Source organism: Engystomops pustulosus, chromosome 10 (genome assembly GCF_040894005.1).
Source record: "Engystomops pustulosus chromosome 10, aEngPut4.maternal, whole genome shotgun sequence".
NCBI lineage: Eukaryota > Metazoa > Chordata > Amphibia > Anura > Leptodactylidae > Engystomops > Engystomops pustulosus.
This window is the reverse complement of record NC_092420.1, coordinates 43,556,421-43,570,687: the sequence shown is the minus strand read 5'-3', so window position 1 is coordinate 43,570,687 and position 14,267 is coordinate 43,556,421. Positions and strand designations below refer to the sequence as shown.

General features: G+C 44.0%; 1 protein-coding gene across 6 annotated transcripts in view; it reads left to right on the top strand.

Moving 5' to 3' along the window:
- Positions 1-14,267, top strand: part of DDR2 (discoidin domain receptor tyrosine kinase 2) — a 440,458-nt gene that overhangs the window by 79,653 nt on the left and 346,538 nt on the right. For 5 of the 6 annotated variants that reach the window (XR_011850418.1, XM_072128532.1, XM_072128533.1 and 2 more), the window contains exon 2: positions 1,726-1,845. The exons of the other annotated variant lie outside the window; for it this stretch is intronic. The gene's annotated coding sequence lies outside the window, so the exon portion shown is untranslated. The remainder of the gene's footprint in view (positions 1-1,725; positions 1,846-14,267) is intronic. 6 annotated transcript variants of the gene reach the window in all.

Here is a 14,267-nt window from a genome sequence, read left to right as displayed (position 1 = left end):
CCCCGTTTTTTCTCTATTTCTACACAACACATCTGGATCCACATCCAGCCCCGGGGTTTGACGCTGCAACTCCACTCCATTATCTCTCTCCCCCATTTTGTGCATACTTTTGGCGCCTGGCTCTAGACAAATCCCTCACAATTTTTTCCTCTCTTCCTCAAATATTATTGTTGTCATTGTTTGTACTTCTCTCTGTACCTTCTTTGCTGCTGTAACGCTGTGAATTTCCCCACTGTGGGACTAATAAAGGCTCTTATCTTATTTTTAAATACAATTCGGTGTCTGATAGAAGGCGTGTGGATTCTAGGACATAGGTCTCTCTGTCCAGGATGACAATCACAACCCCCCCGCCCCCCTTCATCCCTATCAGCAGGTATTATCACAATATTAAATTTTTTAGCGACTTCAGTGAGAGCCTGTCGTTCACCAGTGGTAAGATTGTCACTATGGGTGGGGATTTGATGGATGTTTATCTTTATGTTGTTTTTACTTTTGTTTTGTTTCTCCTTTTCAAAGCTTAGGAGATTATTGATGCCCGTAGTAACTAGGGTATAAAATGTGTCTATGAATCCCCCTTTATGATGAGTGGGGTAAAAAGTGCATCAAGGTTTTAAATCCGCATGTGTGAATGCAAATTCAGGTGGTGTAGAGGTAGATTCAATTTGCGGGAACTTTGAGTCCTCTTTATTTTCCAAGACATTAAAATGTCTGGTCAAAGTTAATTTACGAATGTATTTATTAATATCAATAAAAAGATCAAATTCATTTGCTGGGGATGTTGGGCAAAACGAAAGACCTTTTTCTAAAAGGGATCTTTCGGTTGAAGATAGAATATGTTAAGACAAATTGAAGATTTTCACCGTTTCTCTCTTTTGAATTCTTCTGTTATTGTCTTTTTCCCTAGTCCCAAGAGTATCACTCGTAATGCCAATCGAGTCATTTTTGGATGTTATACGAATTTCTTCATCTTTCTGCTCAATAGTCTTTCTATACGATTGTCTTTTAATATGTCTCCCAGCTCTAAATCCTCGTCTTCTAATTTTTTCCGTTTTAAACTGGGGATGATGGAGCCATTATCTCTATTCGTTCTGGAATCAGTTAATAGGTCGGAGTTTTGTTTACATTCAATGGTAGACCTAAAAAAACTGTAGTGTCTGTCAGCAGAGTGTTGTCTTTTAATGAAAAAGTGTCAAATTCATGGTGAGTAGATGGTCTAGGGGTAAAGAACAGATCTCCATTGAGGCCTTTCTTCTTGTCCAAAGTGAAATATTAGTCAATGAATCATAAATAGTCAGAAGAGAGTCATTAGGGGATATAATACATCCATTGGTCTTTTTATTTTCTAAAGAATGTGTGCAGATTTATGATCAGAAGTATCTTGTGGCAAAGAACATGTTTCTACCTCTTGGGTAGGTATAGGGGGTAAATTAGATGATTTATTTACTAGAAAAATTGGTTCACGGTTGGTATGTTGGGTGGGGGTATGTAGAATTCTTTGCTTAGTAGATAGTTGTGGAGGGAAGGAACTATTTCTGAAAGTTAGGGATTTAGTAGGATTAGTATGTATTGACATTCGGGGCGCAGGTTTAGAAAGATTTCTAAGATTATGATCCTTTTGGTCTAGTGATTTGAGAAAATTTGATGGTGGGATGGAGTGTCTCCATTATCCTACAATAATACACAAGTCACTGTCCTCTTATTCGCCTTTTTTGTTCTTTGTTATAGTGCTCTATCAGACCTGTGCAGGGAAGCGTCACATTCATGATTTCAGGCGCACAATCTAAGTGATTCGCCGCACGGAGCATTATAGACGGACAGTGCGCTTAAGTGAACTCCAGTGACCTTGTAAGTAAATGTGCTCCACTGTCTTATTTTCAGGGAAACACTGTATATGTGTGTATATATATATATATATATATATATATATATATATATTACACACACACACAGTTTTTTTAATATGTATAGTTAAAAGGGATTGTCTGCAATTTATGATTCCGGTTAAAAAGTTCCTTTAACTCCTTGTCATATTTTATCCTAAAATAAATTTAAATAAAACTTAACTTTTAGCACTAAATAGCAACTCACTACCATTATTTGATAAAGTTTTTACTGTTTTGTCACTTTTGATGCATTTCCCAAAAATAAAAAACAAGTGTGCACTGTGTGCAAATCCAACCCACCTTGCCGCATTAGGCTTCAAATTGAGTGCAGGTGCTCGCAGATCCACTTACAGGCTTCAGTAAATCGTAGTGCAGAAAATAGATACGACTTCGGCACAAATCCGTAAATTCAGGAAGCGTTGTTCAATATAAAAACATTCTTCTTTAATGAAAATCATGCATAAAAAGCAATCATAGGCACAGGTATCCAAGAGAGAAACTCCCAGACCTACATGTTTCAGGTCTTAAACCTTATTCATCGTCTACTCTTTGTATCATACAAACACTTTTTTAAAACAACCTTGATTGATACACCTGTGTGAGTATAAAAACAGTGTTTTTCGTGCAGAACAATAGAGAGAAAAAAAATATATACTGGGCTAACCTTGGGTAGCATGCAAATGAACACACTTATTTTTCTCATAAACATAACCTTGGCAAAGAGAAGTAGCAAATGCCTCAAAGCCGCAATAATGTGCACTTAACCAAAAATAATCCATGCAGACACATCACAGCCATGCGCATTACAATTACATATAATGATGTCTCAGCAGGGCTCCAAAAGAGGTGCACAGCGCTAACGCAACACATATTGCCGCTTACATATTTAGTCTCTGAGAAATGCAATATTCCATTGATGGATAATGTGTATATTAAAGTAGTTTCTTAATTCAGAAATATTTGAGCATCATATAGATCCTGATTATGTGTAATGAATCAGAAATTAAGAAATGGATACATGTTCATAAACTGTGCCTTTCGGGCTATGGAGATAGACCACGGCCATGTAGGAACCTCTCAAGACAAATTCCCTGATGCCCCGAAGGGGTGTGTGTTAATAGGTAAGTAACAGATCTTGAAACCTTGTGGTTGTCGTCTGTCTAAGACAAACATCCAATAACTTTCCTTGTTGAGGAGTCTTCTTTTGATGTCTTGTTTGTTTGTAGATCCTTTCTATGACTTTCCACCTGAGTCCTACAGTATTTTTATTATGCGTTTCCCTAAAATGACCCTGAAACATTGACAGAGTTGTTAAATATATTAGATTTGTGTCTCTGGATTCTAATTTTGAGAGGTCCTGATGTATGTCCCACTTACTGTTTCTCAAAAATCTCCAAACACAAACGGCACCAGCGCTTCAGGAGATTTGAAGATAAAAAGCAGTATTCTTTGTTTAAATAGTCATGTATAAAAGCAGAACGGCACGCACCAAGTATCTTCTTCTTGATTACTTTATTGATGCATACTTACAAAAATAAAATATTTAACATGCTTGGTGGAGAAGGAAGGGAAGGTGAAGGGAGTCAAACAAATGTGAAACTCATGACAGCTATTTCGCACCGGTAGGGCTTCATCTGACTTGCTTGCTCACTGACAAAAGACACAATGGGGCACATTTACTAAGGGTCCGAATCACGTTTTTCCGCCCGGTCTCCAGAATTTGACCATTTTGCAGGTTTTTGGCACACAGGATCAAATTGTGTCGCATTGGCGCCGGCTTGCATGCGACGAAAGAAGGGGGCGTGGCTGTTGGAAAACTTTGCGCTATTTAAAAAAAAAAATGTTGCTTGACACACTTACATGCACCAGGAATAGAATGGTGAACTCCGGGGGACCTCAGCGCAGCAGCGACACCTGGTGGACATCGGGCGCGCGAACTTAGTGAATCTCGGCAAGCTCCGAATCCTCGTCGGAGAACGCGCCACTGGATCGCGACAGAACCGGGTAAGTAAATGAGCCCCAATGTGGCTTTTTAACCCATACACAGTAACGCCCCTTCCCTAGCTAGTAATGCTATTGGTGCCTAGTTTCACTGAACAAAATTATATAAAAATCGCACTGCCTATGTCTATATCGCTGATAGTTAAATAATAATGCAGCTTAGTATTACAATGCTACTTACCATTTAGTCGCGGTTACGTGAATCCCTCCGATCGGCATTCGTGGCGGGGAGCGGGTGGGCAGGCCTCTGCCAACCCCAAGATGGCGCTGACAACACAGCAAAGCTGCCGTGCTGCGCCTCCTAAGGGGAAAGGGCATGACGCGAGTCCAGGCCACTCCCACATGGCGTCAGCCGAAGGAGGAGAGACAGCAATCACGCGGTGTAGGTAAACGAGCAGCATAGTAACCGCTGTTGCGCCTTAGCAATGCAGCGGTATTGATAGACATGCGTGTGTATATCAAAATGTATTGGAAAGGGGCATTTGTGTTGGGTATCAATAGGATACATAAACTGTTAAAAGGATTTTTTCAAATACATACAACAATTCATGAGAATTAAGATGCAATATGAACAAAATTGCAAAAATCTTCATGATAATCATTATATAAATCATTATAAAAACACACTCATGTCTAATCTGTCATTTAAACCGTGATATCATGGTCTGACCATGATTAAGCTCTGACGAGCGAAACGCGTAAGTCATATTCTGGGATTCCACTCACCTATGTACCTTGCCGTGCTTAAGTTTTTACTTGGATCTAAATAAGGAATACTGCTTTTTATCTTCAAATCTCCTGAAGCGCTGGTGCCGTTTGTGTTTGGAGTCTGTGGGGTTGTTTGTTGTTCCGTGCGCTGGGAGTGAACCAAGCTGGGAGGTGAGCTGGTATGCTAAGCTCTGTTTGTTTCTTGTTTCTCACAAATGTTACATTCTATTATATACATGCTGTGCTTGGTGCTATAGTTCAAATACGTTTTGATATCATATGTTTTATGGGTAGTGGTAGACATGAAGCTTTTCCCTACCATGATATATTCACATTCACATAATTCAACCATGTGTGTTGTATAGAAGGTTTTTTACTGAGAAATAACGACAGGGAAAGTTGTGAGCCCAAAGAAGGCGCTCTTCTAGAGACCACTTTCACCCCTCCAGACAAAATAGGATCTAGAGTTGGATCCTGTTGCAGTATAGAAATGTGGTGTTTGATTATACTGGCTATTTGCCCAAACTGTCTGCTATAGGCTGTGGAAAAGATGACATTGTTCCCCGTGGAGAAAAAGGAAAAGACGTCAGCTCACCCTGATGATGTATTTCATAGCACCTGGAACCATCCGAGCATGGGATCACTCCGGCTTGGAGAGGTATAATATGTAAAACGACAAACACGATCCAGCTTCAAAGGATGCAACAGGAATTCATATAAAATTTTCAAGGCTTTATTCCATCTCTTTAAAAACCATAGATTCGGCCATGGGATACAACAGCATAAATTGTCACAGCATAAATCGTCTACGCGTTTCAGGTGTTAGACACCCTTAATCATGACTAACCTTGCAACATGTTTTCCGGTCATATAAACCAAATGCACTAGGTCACATGACCAGATGCAATCAATTACAAATGTGTTAGAAAACTACAAAGACATTAAACATCAAGGCATACATAAAATAAGAAAGTACAACTATGAAAAATGGAAATCTGGAATACAGAAGGGTGATTAATAATGACATATCATATCTAGTCTTTTATTCATCCCTTTTGGAATTCTAGTGTCAAGGGTGAAGATCCAATATGTTTTGCGGTTCAAAAGTTTCCGCCTATGGTCTCCACTAGAGATGAGCAAACATACTCGTCCGAGCTTGATGCTCGTTCGAGCATTAGCGTACTCGAAACTGCTCGTTGCTCGGACGAATACTTCGCCCGCTCGAGAAAATGGCAGCTTCCGCCGTTTTGCTTTTTGGCGGCCAGAAACAGAGCCAATCACAAGCCAGGAGACTCTGCACTCCACCCAGCATGACGTGGTACCCTTACACGTCGATAGCAGTGGTTGGCTGGCCAGATCAGGTGACCCTGGGATAGACTAGCCGCTGCCCGCGCTGCTCGGATCATTCTGTGTCTGGATGCCGCTAGGGAGAGAGCTGCTGCTGGTCAGGGAAAGCGTTAGGGTGTTCTATTAGAATAGTGTTAGGCAGGAGTGATTCAACAAGAACCCAACAGCCCTTTTTAGGGCTACAATAGCGTTATACTTTTTTTTTTTGTTTGCTTGTGGCTGGGCTTGCTGGCACTAGTAGTGCAGCTAGTACCATATTGTGAGGAATTTGCAGGGGGACTTGCTACCGTTGTGTTTAGCTCTTAGTGACACACATATCCACCTCAAACACCAAAGTGGGAAAGTTTATTAGGGGTTTGATTTCAATTAGGCACAGTCTGCCATTTACTTTTTATTTTACGTTTATTTTTTCATAACTCAGCGTCATCTCATCAGTGTGCTTTCATACTTGGCTAGAAAATAGCCATAGGAGAATCCAAACGGCTTACTTACGCCTACAGTAGCGTTATATATATTTGATTTCTGGTTGATCTGCTGGTGGCTGTCCTTGCTGCAGTGCATCTACTAGCAAATTGTGAGCAATTTGTAGTGAGAGTTGCGACCGCTGTGTTTTGCGCTTAGTGACGCACATATCCATCGCAAAGACCGAAGTGGGAAAATTTATTACGGGTTGGATTTCAATTAGGCACAGTCTGCCATTTCCTTTTTTATTTTACGTTTATTTTTTTAATAACTCAGCGTCATCTCATCTGGCATAGCAGTGTGCTTTTATACTTGGCTAGAAAATAGCCATAGCAATAGGATAGCATTGTTTGGTTTTAAAAACTAAAAAACATTAAAAAAAACTAAAAAACACAAAAAAACACAAAAAAAAGTAAAAAAAAAATTAAAGTTATAACTTTCATTTTCAAAATGTTTAACCCGAGGGCTAGGGGTAGAGGACGAGGGCGGGGACGTGGGCGTCCAACTACTGCAGGAATCAGAGGCCGTGGTCCTGGGCGGGGTGAGACACCACCTGCTGATGAGGGAGCAGGGGAACGCCGCAGAGCTACACTCCCTAGGTTCATGTCTGAAGTTACTGGGACTCGTGGTAGAGCACTGTTGAGGCCAGAACAGTGCGAACAGGTGATGTCGTGGATTGCCGACAATGCTTCGAGCAATTTGTCCACCAGTCAGTCTTCCACGCAGTCCACCCATGTCACCGAAATCGGCACTCCTCCAGCTCCTGCACCTCAGCCTCCTCCCCCCCAGTCTGCCCCCTCCCAGGAAAATTTGGCATTTGAACCGGCATACTCTGAGGAACTGTTTTCTGGACCCTTCCCACAGTCACAAACCACTTGTCCGGTTGCTGCTGAGCAATTTTCCGATGCCCAGGTTTTCCACCAGTCGCAGTCTGTGGGTGATGATGACCTTCTTGACGTAGTGGAAGAAGTGTGTAAAGAGGTGTCCGACGATGAGGAGACACGGTTGTCAGACAGTGGGGAAGTTGTTGTCAGGGCAGGAAGTCCGAGGGGGGAGCAGACTGAGGGATCGGAGGATGATGAGGTGACAGACCCAAGCTGGGTTGATAGGCCGGGTGAACACAGTGCTTCTGAGACGGAGGAGAGTCCTCGACCAGAACAGGTTGGAAGAGGCAGTGGTGGGGCCAGACGGAGAGGCAAGGCCAGACCTGGTGCATCAGCGCCAAATGTGTCAACTAGTGAAGCTCCCGTGGCGAGGGCTCCTGCGGCGAGGGCTAGATTTTCAGAAGTCTGGAGGTTCTTTAAGGAAACACCGGATGACCGACGGACTGTGGTGTGCAACATTTGCCAAACCAGGATCAGCAGGGGTTCCACCACTAATAGCTTAACTACCACCAGTATGCGCAGGCATATGAATGCTAAACACCCCACTCAGTGGCAACAAGCCCGTTCACCTCCGGCCGTGCACACCACTGCTCCTTCCCCTGTGTCAGCTGATAGTCAGCCCCCTGCCCAGGACCCTGCCACAAAAACCCCATCGTCGCCTCCACAGCATCCACCAGCGTTCAGCTCTCCATACCCCAGACGCTGGAGCAGAAACGCAAATATAGTGCAACCCACCCGCACGCCCAAGCCCTTAATGTCCACATCTCCAGATTGCTCAGCCTGGAGATGCTGCCCTATAGGCTAGTAGAGACCGAGGCCTTTCGCAACCTCATGGCGGCGGCCGCCCCTCGGTATTCGGTCCCCAGCCGCCACTACTTTTCCCAATGTGCCGTCGCAGCCCTGCACCAGCACGTGTCAGACAACATCATCCGTGCCCTGACCAACGCCGTTTCTGACAAGGTCCACCTGACCACGGACACGTGGACGAGTGCTGCCGGGCAGGGCCACTATATATCGCTGACGGCACATTGGGTTAACTTGGTGGAGGCTGGGACCGAGTCTGACCCTGCGGCTGGTCATATACTGCCGACGCCAAGGATTGCGGGGCCTACCTCGGTCCAGGTGTTTCAGGCCTACTATGCCTCCTCCTCCTCCCACCCCTCCTCCACCTCCTCCTCCGAACTACCATCCATGGGCATGGCGCCATCAGTCGGTAGCTCTAGGCACAGCAGCAGTGCCGTCGCTAAGCGACAGCAGGCGGTGCTCAAACTGCTGAGCCTAGGCGATAAAAGGCACACCGCCCAAGAACTATTACAGGGCATCATGGCGCAGACTGATCTGTGGCTGGCACCGCTGAACCTGAAGCCAGGCATGGTTGTGTGTGACAACGGCCGTAACCTGGTGGCGGCTCTGCAACTCGGCAGACTGACACATGTGCCATGCCTGGCCCATGTGTTAAATCTGATAGTTCAGCGTTTCCTCAAGACATACCCCAATCTGTCTGATTTGCTCACGAAGGTGCGCCGCATCTGTGCGCATTTCAGGAAGTCCAGCACAAATGCTGCCACTCTCAGGGCAGCGCAGCGCCGCCTCCAACTGCCCGCTCACCGACTGTTGTGCGACGTTCCCACGAGGTGGAATTCAACACTGACCATGTTATCCAGAGTTTACCAGCAGCGCAGAGCGATTGTAGACTGCCAGATGTCAACTTCCACCAGAACTGGTAGTCAGGTCAGTCAGCTTCCTCAAGTCTACAATGAGGAGTGGACGTGGATGTCTGATATCTGTCAGGTGCTGAGTAACTTTGAGGAGTCAACACAGATGGTCAGTGGCGATGCCGCCATCATCAGCCTCACCATCCCGCTGCTTGGCCTGTTGAAAAAATCTCTGATCAGCATGAAGTCGGAAGCTTTGCGCTCGTCACAAGAGACGGGGGAAGAAGATTCCCTTGTTGATAGCCAAAGCACCCTTAGGTCTGTTTCTCAGCGCATATCGGAGGAGGTGGAGGTGGAGGAGGATGAGGAGGAAGAGGAGGAGAATGTTGGCGAGACACAAGAGGGGACCATTGTTGAGTCCTTCACTGTTCAGCGTGTATGGGCAGAAGAAGAGGAGTTGGAGGAGTTGGAGGAGGAGGAAATGGACAGTCAGGCCAGTGAGGGGAGTGAATTCTTACGCGTTGGTACTCTGGCGCATATGGCAGATTTCATGCTAGGCTGCCTATCCCGTGACCCTCGCGTTCAAAGAATTTATTCCAGCACCGATTACTGGGTGTTCACTCTCCTGGACCCACGGTACAAGCAAAATCTTTCCACTCTCATCCCTGGAGAGGAAAAGAGTGTGAGAATGCATGAATACCAGCAGGCCCTGGTGCACAAGCTGAAACAGTATTTCCCTTCTGACAGCGCTAGCGGCAGAGTGCGTAGTTCTGCGGGACAAGTAGCGAGGGAGAGTAGGCGAGCAGGCAGCTTGTCCAGCACTGGCAAGGGTACGCTTTACAAGGCTTTTGCCAGCTTTATGTCACCCTAGCAAGACACTGTCACCTGTCCCCAGTCTCGGCAGAGTAGGGCTGATCTTTACAGAAAGATGGTGAGGGAGTACGTAGCTGACCATACCATCGTCCTAAATGATCACACAGCTCCCTACAACTACTGGGTTTCAAAGCTGGACATGTGGCATGAACTGGTGCTGTACGCCTTGGAGGTTCTTGCCTGCCCTGCCGCTAGCTTCTTGTCCGAGCGGGTTTTCATTGCAGCTGGTGGCATCATCACCGATAAGCGTACACGCCTGTCGACTGACAGCGCTGACAGGCTGACGCTTATTAAGATGAATAAAGCCTGGATTTCTCATAATTTCCAATCTCCACCAGGTGAAGGAAGCTCAACCTGAATAATTTATCCACTCCTCCTCCTCCTCATTTTCCTCCTTCTCCTCCTCTTTGTACAGTAAAGCAGAGGAAACTGGCTATTTTTTGACAGGGCCCACTGGCTCTAGCTATAGTACTTTATGCATTTAATTTTTCTGGAGGGCCACCGACCCGGTCCTCTGTTTTAAACAATTTTTGTGAGTGCCACATACAGGCACTCAATCTATTCAATTTTTCTGGAGGGCCACCTACCTGCTCCTCTGGTTTGAAAACTTTTTTGGACTGCCACATACAGGCACTCAATCTATTCAATTTTTCTGGAGGGCCACCTACCTGCTCCTCTGGTTTGAAAACTTTTTTGGACTGCCACATACAGGCACTCAATCTATTCCATTTTTCTGGAGGGCCACCTACCTGCTCCTCTGGTTTGAAAACTTTTTTGGACTGCCACATACAGGCACTCAATCTATTCCATTTTTCTGGAGGGCCACCTACCTGCTCCTCTGGTTTGAAAACTTTTTTGGACTGCCACATACAGGCACTCAATCTATTCCATTTTTCTGGAGGGCCACCTACCTGCTCCTCTGGTTTGTAAACTTTTTTGGACTGCCACATACAGGCACTCAATCTATTCCATTTTTCTGGAGGGCCACCTACCTGCTCCTCTGGTTTGAAAACTTTTTTGGACTGCCACATACAGGCACTCAATCTATTCCATTTTTCTGGAGGGCCACCTACCTGCTCCTCTGGTTTGAAAACTTTTTTGGACTGCCACATACAGGCACTCAATCTATTCCATTTTTCTGGAGGGCCACCTACCTGCTCCTCTGGTTTGAAAACTTTTTTGGACTGCCACATACAGGCACTCAATCTATTCCATTTTTCTGGAGGGCCACCTACCTGTTCCTCTGGTTTGAAAACTTTTTTGGACTGCCACATACAGGCACTATCCAAATTAAATTGTCTCCATAGCAGCCTCCACACATTGTCTCCGTTGCTACCTCCAAAAGTCGTCCATATAGCTGCCTCCATACATCATCCCTTTATCAAACGAGGTGTGTCAGGCAGAAATTTTGGTTGTTTTCATGGATTCCACATCAAAGTTGTTAACTTTGTCGCCACCCAGCTGTGTTATCCACAAAATATACTGGCAAACTTTTATCATTTACCAATATTATTTCAGCGCTTCTTGCGCTTCTGTTTACATTCCCCTCACCCGCCATATCCTAAACTTATAAGAACGCTACTACACTTGATCTTATACAAAAGGTTCTTAGAAGTGCTGTTTGGGGAGTAGCCTAGAGACACGGGCTTGGATTGGCGAAAGCTCGCCTGGCAGCGGAGCGCCAGCTCCATGCCAAGATCCAACTAACATAGTTTTAACTGCAGCACCTTTAATCTACTACTAGTTCACTGCCTCCATACATGGTCCCCTTATCAAACGAGCTTTGTCAGGCAGAATTTTGGGTTGTTTTCATGGCTTCCACAACAAACTTGTTAACTTTGTCGCCACCCTGCTGTGTAATCCACAAAATATACTGGCAAACTTTTATCATTTACCAATATTATTTCAGCGCTTCTTGCGCATCTGTTTCCATTCCCCTCACCCGCCATATCCTAAACTTATAAGAACGCTATTACACTTGATCTTATACAAAAGGTTCTTAGAAGTGCTGTTTGGGGAGTAGCCTAGAGACAGGGGCTTGGATTGGCGAAAGCTCGCCTGGCAGCGGAGCGCCAGCTCCATGCCAAGATCCAACTAACATAGTTTTAACTGCAGCACCTTTAATCTACTACTAGTTCACTGCCTCCATACATGGTCCCCTTATCAAACGAGCTGTGTCAGGCAGAATTTTGGGTTGTTTTCATGGCTTCCATGTTAACTTTGTCGCCACCCTGCTGTGTAATCCACAAAATATACTGGCAAACTTTTATCATGTACCGATATTATTTGAGCGCTTCTTGCTCACCTCCTTTGGTTCCTCTCTGCCACCCATTGGTTTGAAGCCTGAGTCCATTTAGGGTATGTCGCCATGCCACTCTCTAGCCTGCCGCTGCCTCTGCATGCCGTCCCCTATAGTGTCAGGGTCAATTATTGGATGTTTTAGATGCTATCTAGCCTCATTCTGTCACTCTGTCATGGCCATGCTGTTGCCCATAATTTTGGCATAATGGTGCGATTAAGCAGCCTCAGAGGCATCCATGCATGCTGCCCCTGCTGTTTCCTGTCCATTTCCGTGGTGTTTCCATCCTTTTCTGAGGTTCCCAGGTGTTTGGCCAAGCTTCCCTGTGCAGAGCCTTGGTCCCCTTGAAAAATGCTCGAGTCTCCCATTGACTTCAATGGGGCTCGTTATTCGAGACGAGCACTCGAGCATCGGGAAAAGTTCGTCTCGAATAACGAGTACCCGAGCATTTTAGTGCTCGCTCATCTCTAGTCTCCACCCAGCACTGGTTTCCACACCCTTTCAATGCCGGTAAATACAAAAGAACTGCAATCCCCATTATGCACCACTTGGAAATGACGAGATGCCATCGATACATTAACTGTGTTTACATTTTTGGCATCAAGCAAATGTTTTCTGATGCGAACCTTTAAAGGACCTCCAGTACAACCCACATACTGCACATTGCATGTATTACACATGATAACATAAATAACATTTACGGTATTGCAATTTATAAAACTACCAATATTGTATTGCATGTTCGTGCTCTAAGAATGGATAGTTTTAGAAGAACTTACATAATTGCAGCAGAGACACACATTATGGCCACACTTGTAAAACCCTTTTGTAGACAACAAAGTGTTTTTAGGTGTTTCAGAACTGGAGGTAAAAAGGCTGGGGGAAAGAATAGAACCCAAAGTTGGGGCTTTTCTAGACACAAAATGAACTCTATTTTCCAAAATTTTTGACACACTTCTGTCCGTGTGTAATAACGGTAAATATCGTTTGACAATACCTACGATGTCTTTGTATTGATTACTATATGTCGTAGAGAAAGTTATTGTTGTCCCCTGTGATGCACGGTTTTTCCCAGAATTTTTATTTTTGTTTTTGTATACAAGGTCCTCTCTATTAACCCCTTAAGGACGCAGCCATTTTACAGCTTAAGGCTCAGTCCCATTTTTTGGATTCTGACCTGCGTCTCTTTATATGGTTATAACTTTTGAATACTTTTACTTATCAAAGCGATTCTGAGATTTTTTTTTCCCCACATGTTGTACTTCATTTTAGTGGTAAATTTTGGCTGATAAGTTTTGCGTTTATTTACAAAAAAAAGAAAAAAATGATGAATTTTTAGAAAAATTTGCCATTTTCGGAATTCAAAATCACCGCGCTTTCAGGCAGTTCGATTTACCACCTAAATAACTTGCCGAATAACATTTCCCATTTGTTTACTTTACATTTTCATAATTTTTGAAATGTTTGGATAATTTATTTTGACGTCACGCGGCCTACAAATCGAATAGCGATTTTCCGTATTTTCAGAATTGATTATTTTGGGGATAAATACTGTTTGAAATTAAATTTTACATATTTAGCATCAAAAAACCCCTATATAACCAACCCATTTTCAAATCTGCACCCCACAAACTATTAGAAACAGCATTTACAAAGATTGTTAACCCCTTGAGATCTTCATAGTAATTGAATCAAAATGGCGGTGAAATTTAGAATGGTCAAATTTTGTCGGTTATACGTTCATTTAGCCCTAAAATTTACACATTTCCAAAAGATAAAAAGAGAAAACCCGCCATAAAATTTGTTCTACAATTGTGCAGCGACCCCCCACATGTGGACATTACTTGTGTTATGGGGGAACAGAGAGGCGCAGAAGGGAAGGAGCACCCTGCAGCTGCCAGGAATTTAGTTTTCTCGTTGCCCCTTTTTGAAGGCTATAAAATTTTTGCTTTTCCGTTATTTGGGCCATGTGATGGCATTTTTTTTGCGCAATGAGATGCTTTTTCCAGTGTTACCATTTTGGGGTTGGTATCACCTATTGTTGAAAATTTAGGAACTTTTTTTTTGAGGTCATGAGTAGAAAAGCATCAATTCTGTACTGGACTTTTTACTTTTTTTTTTTTTTCGTGTTCACCGTATATCCTAATAATCCTGT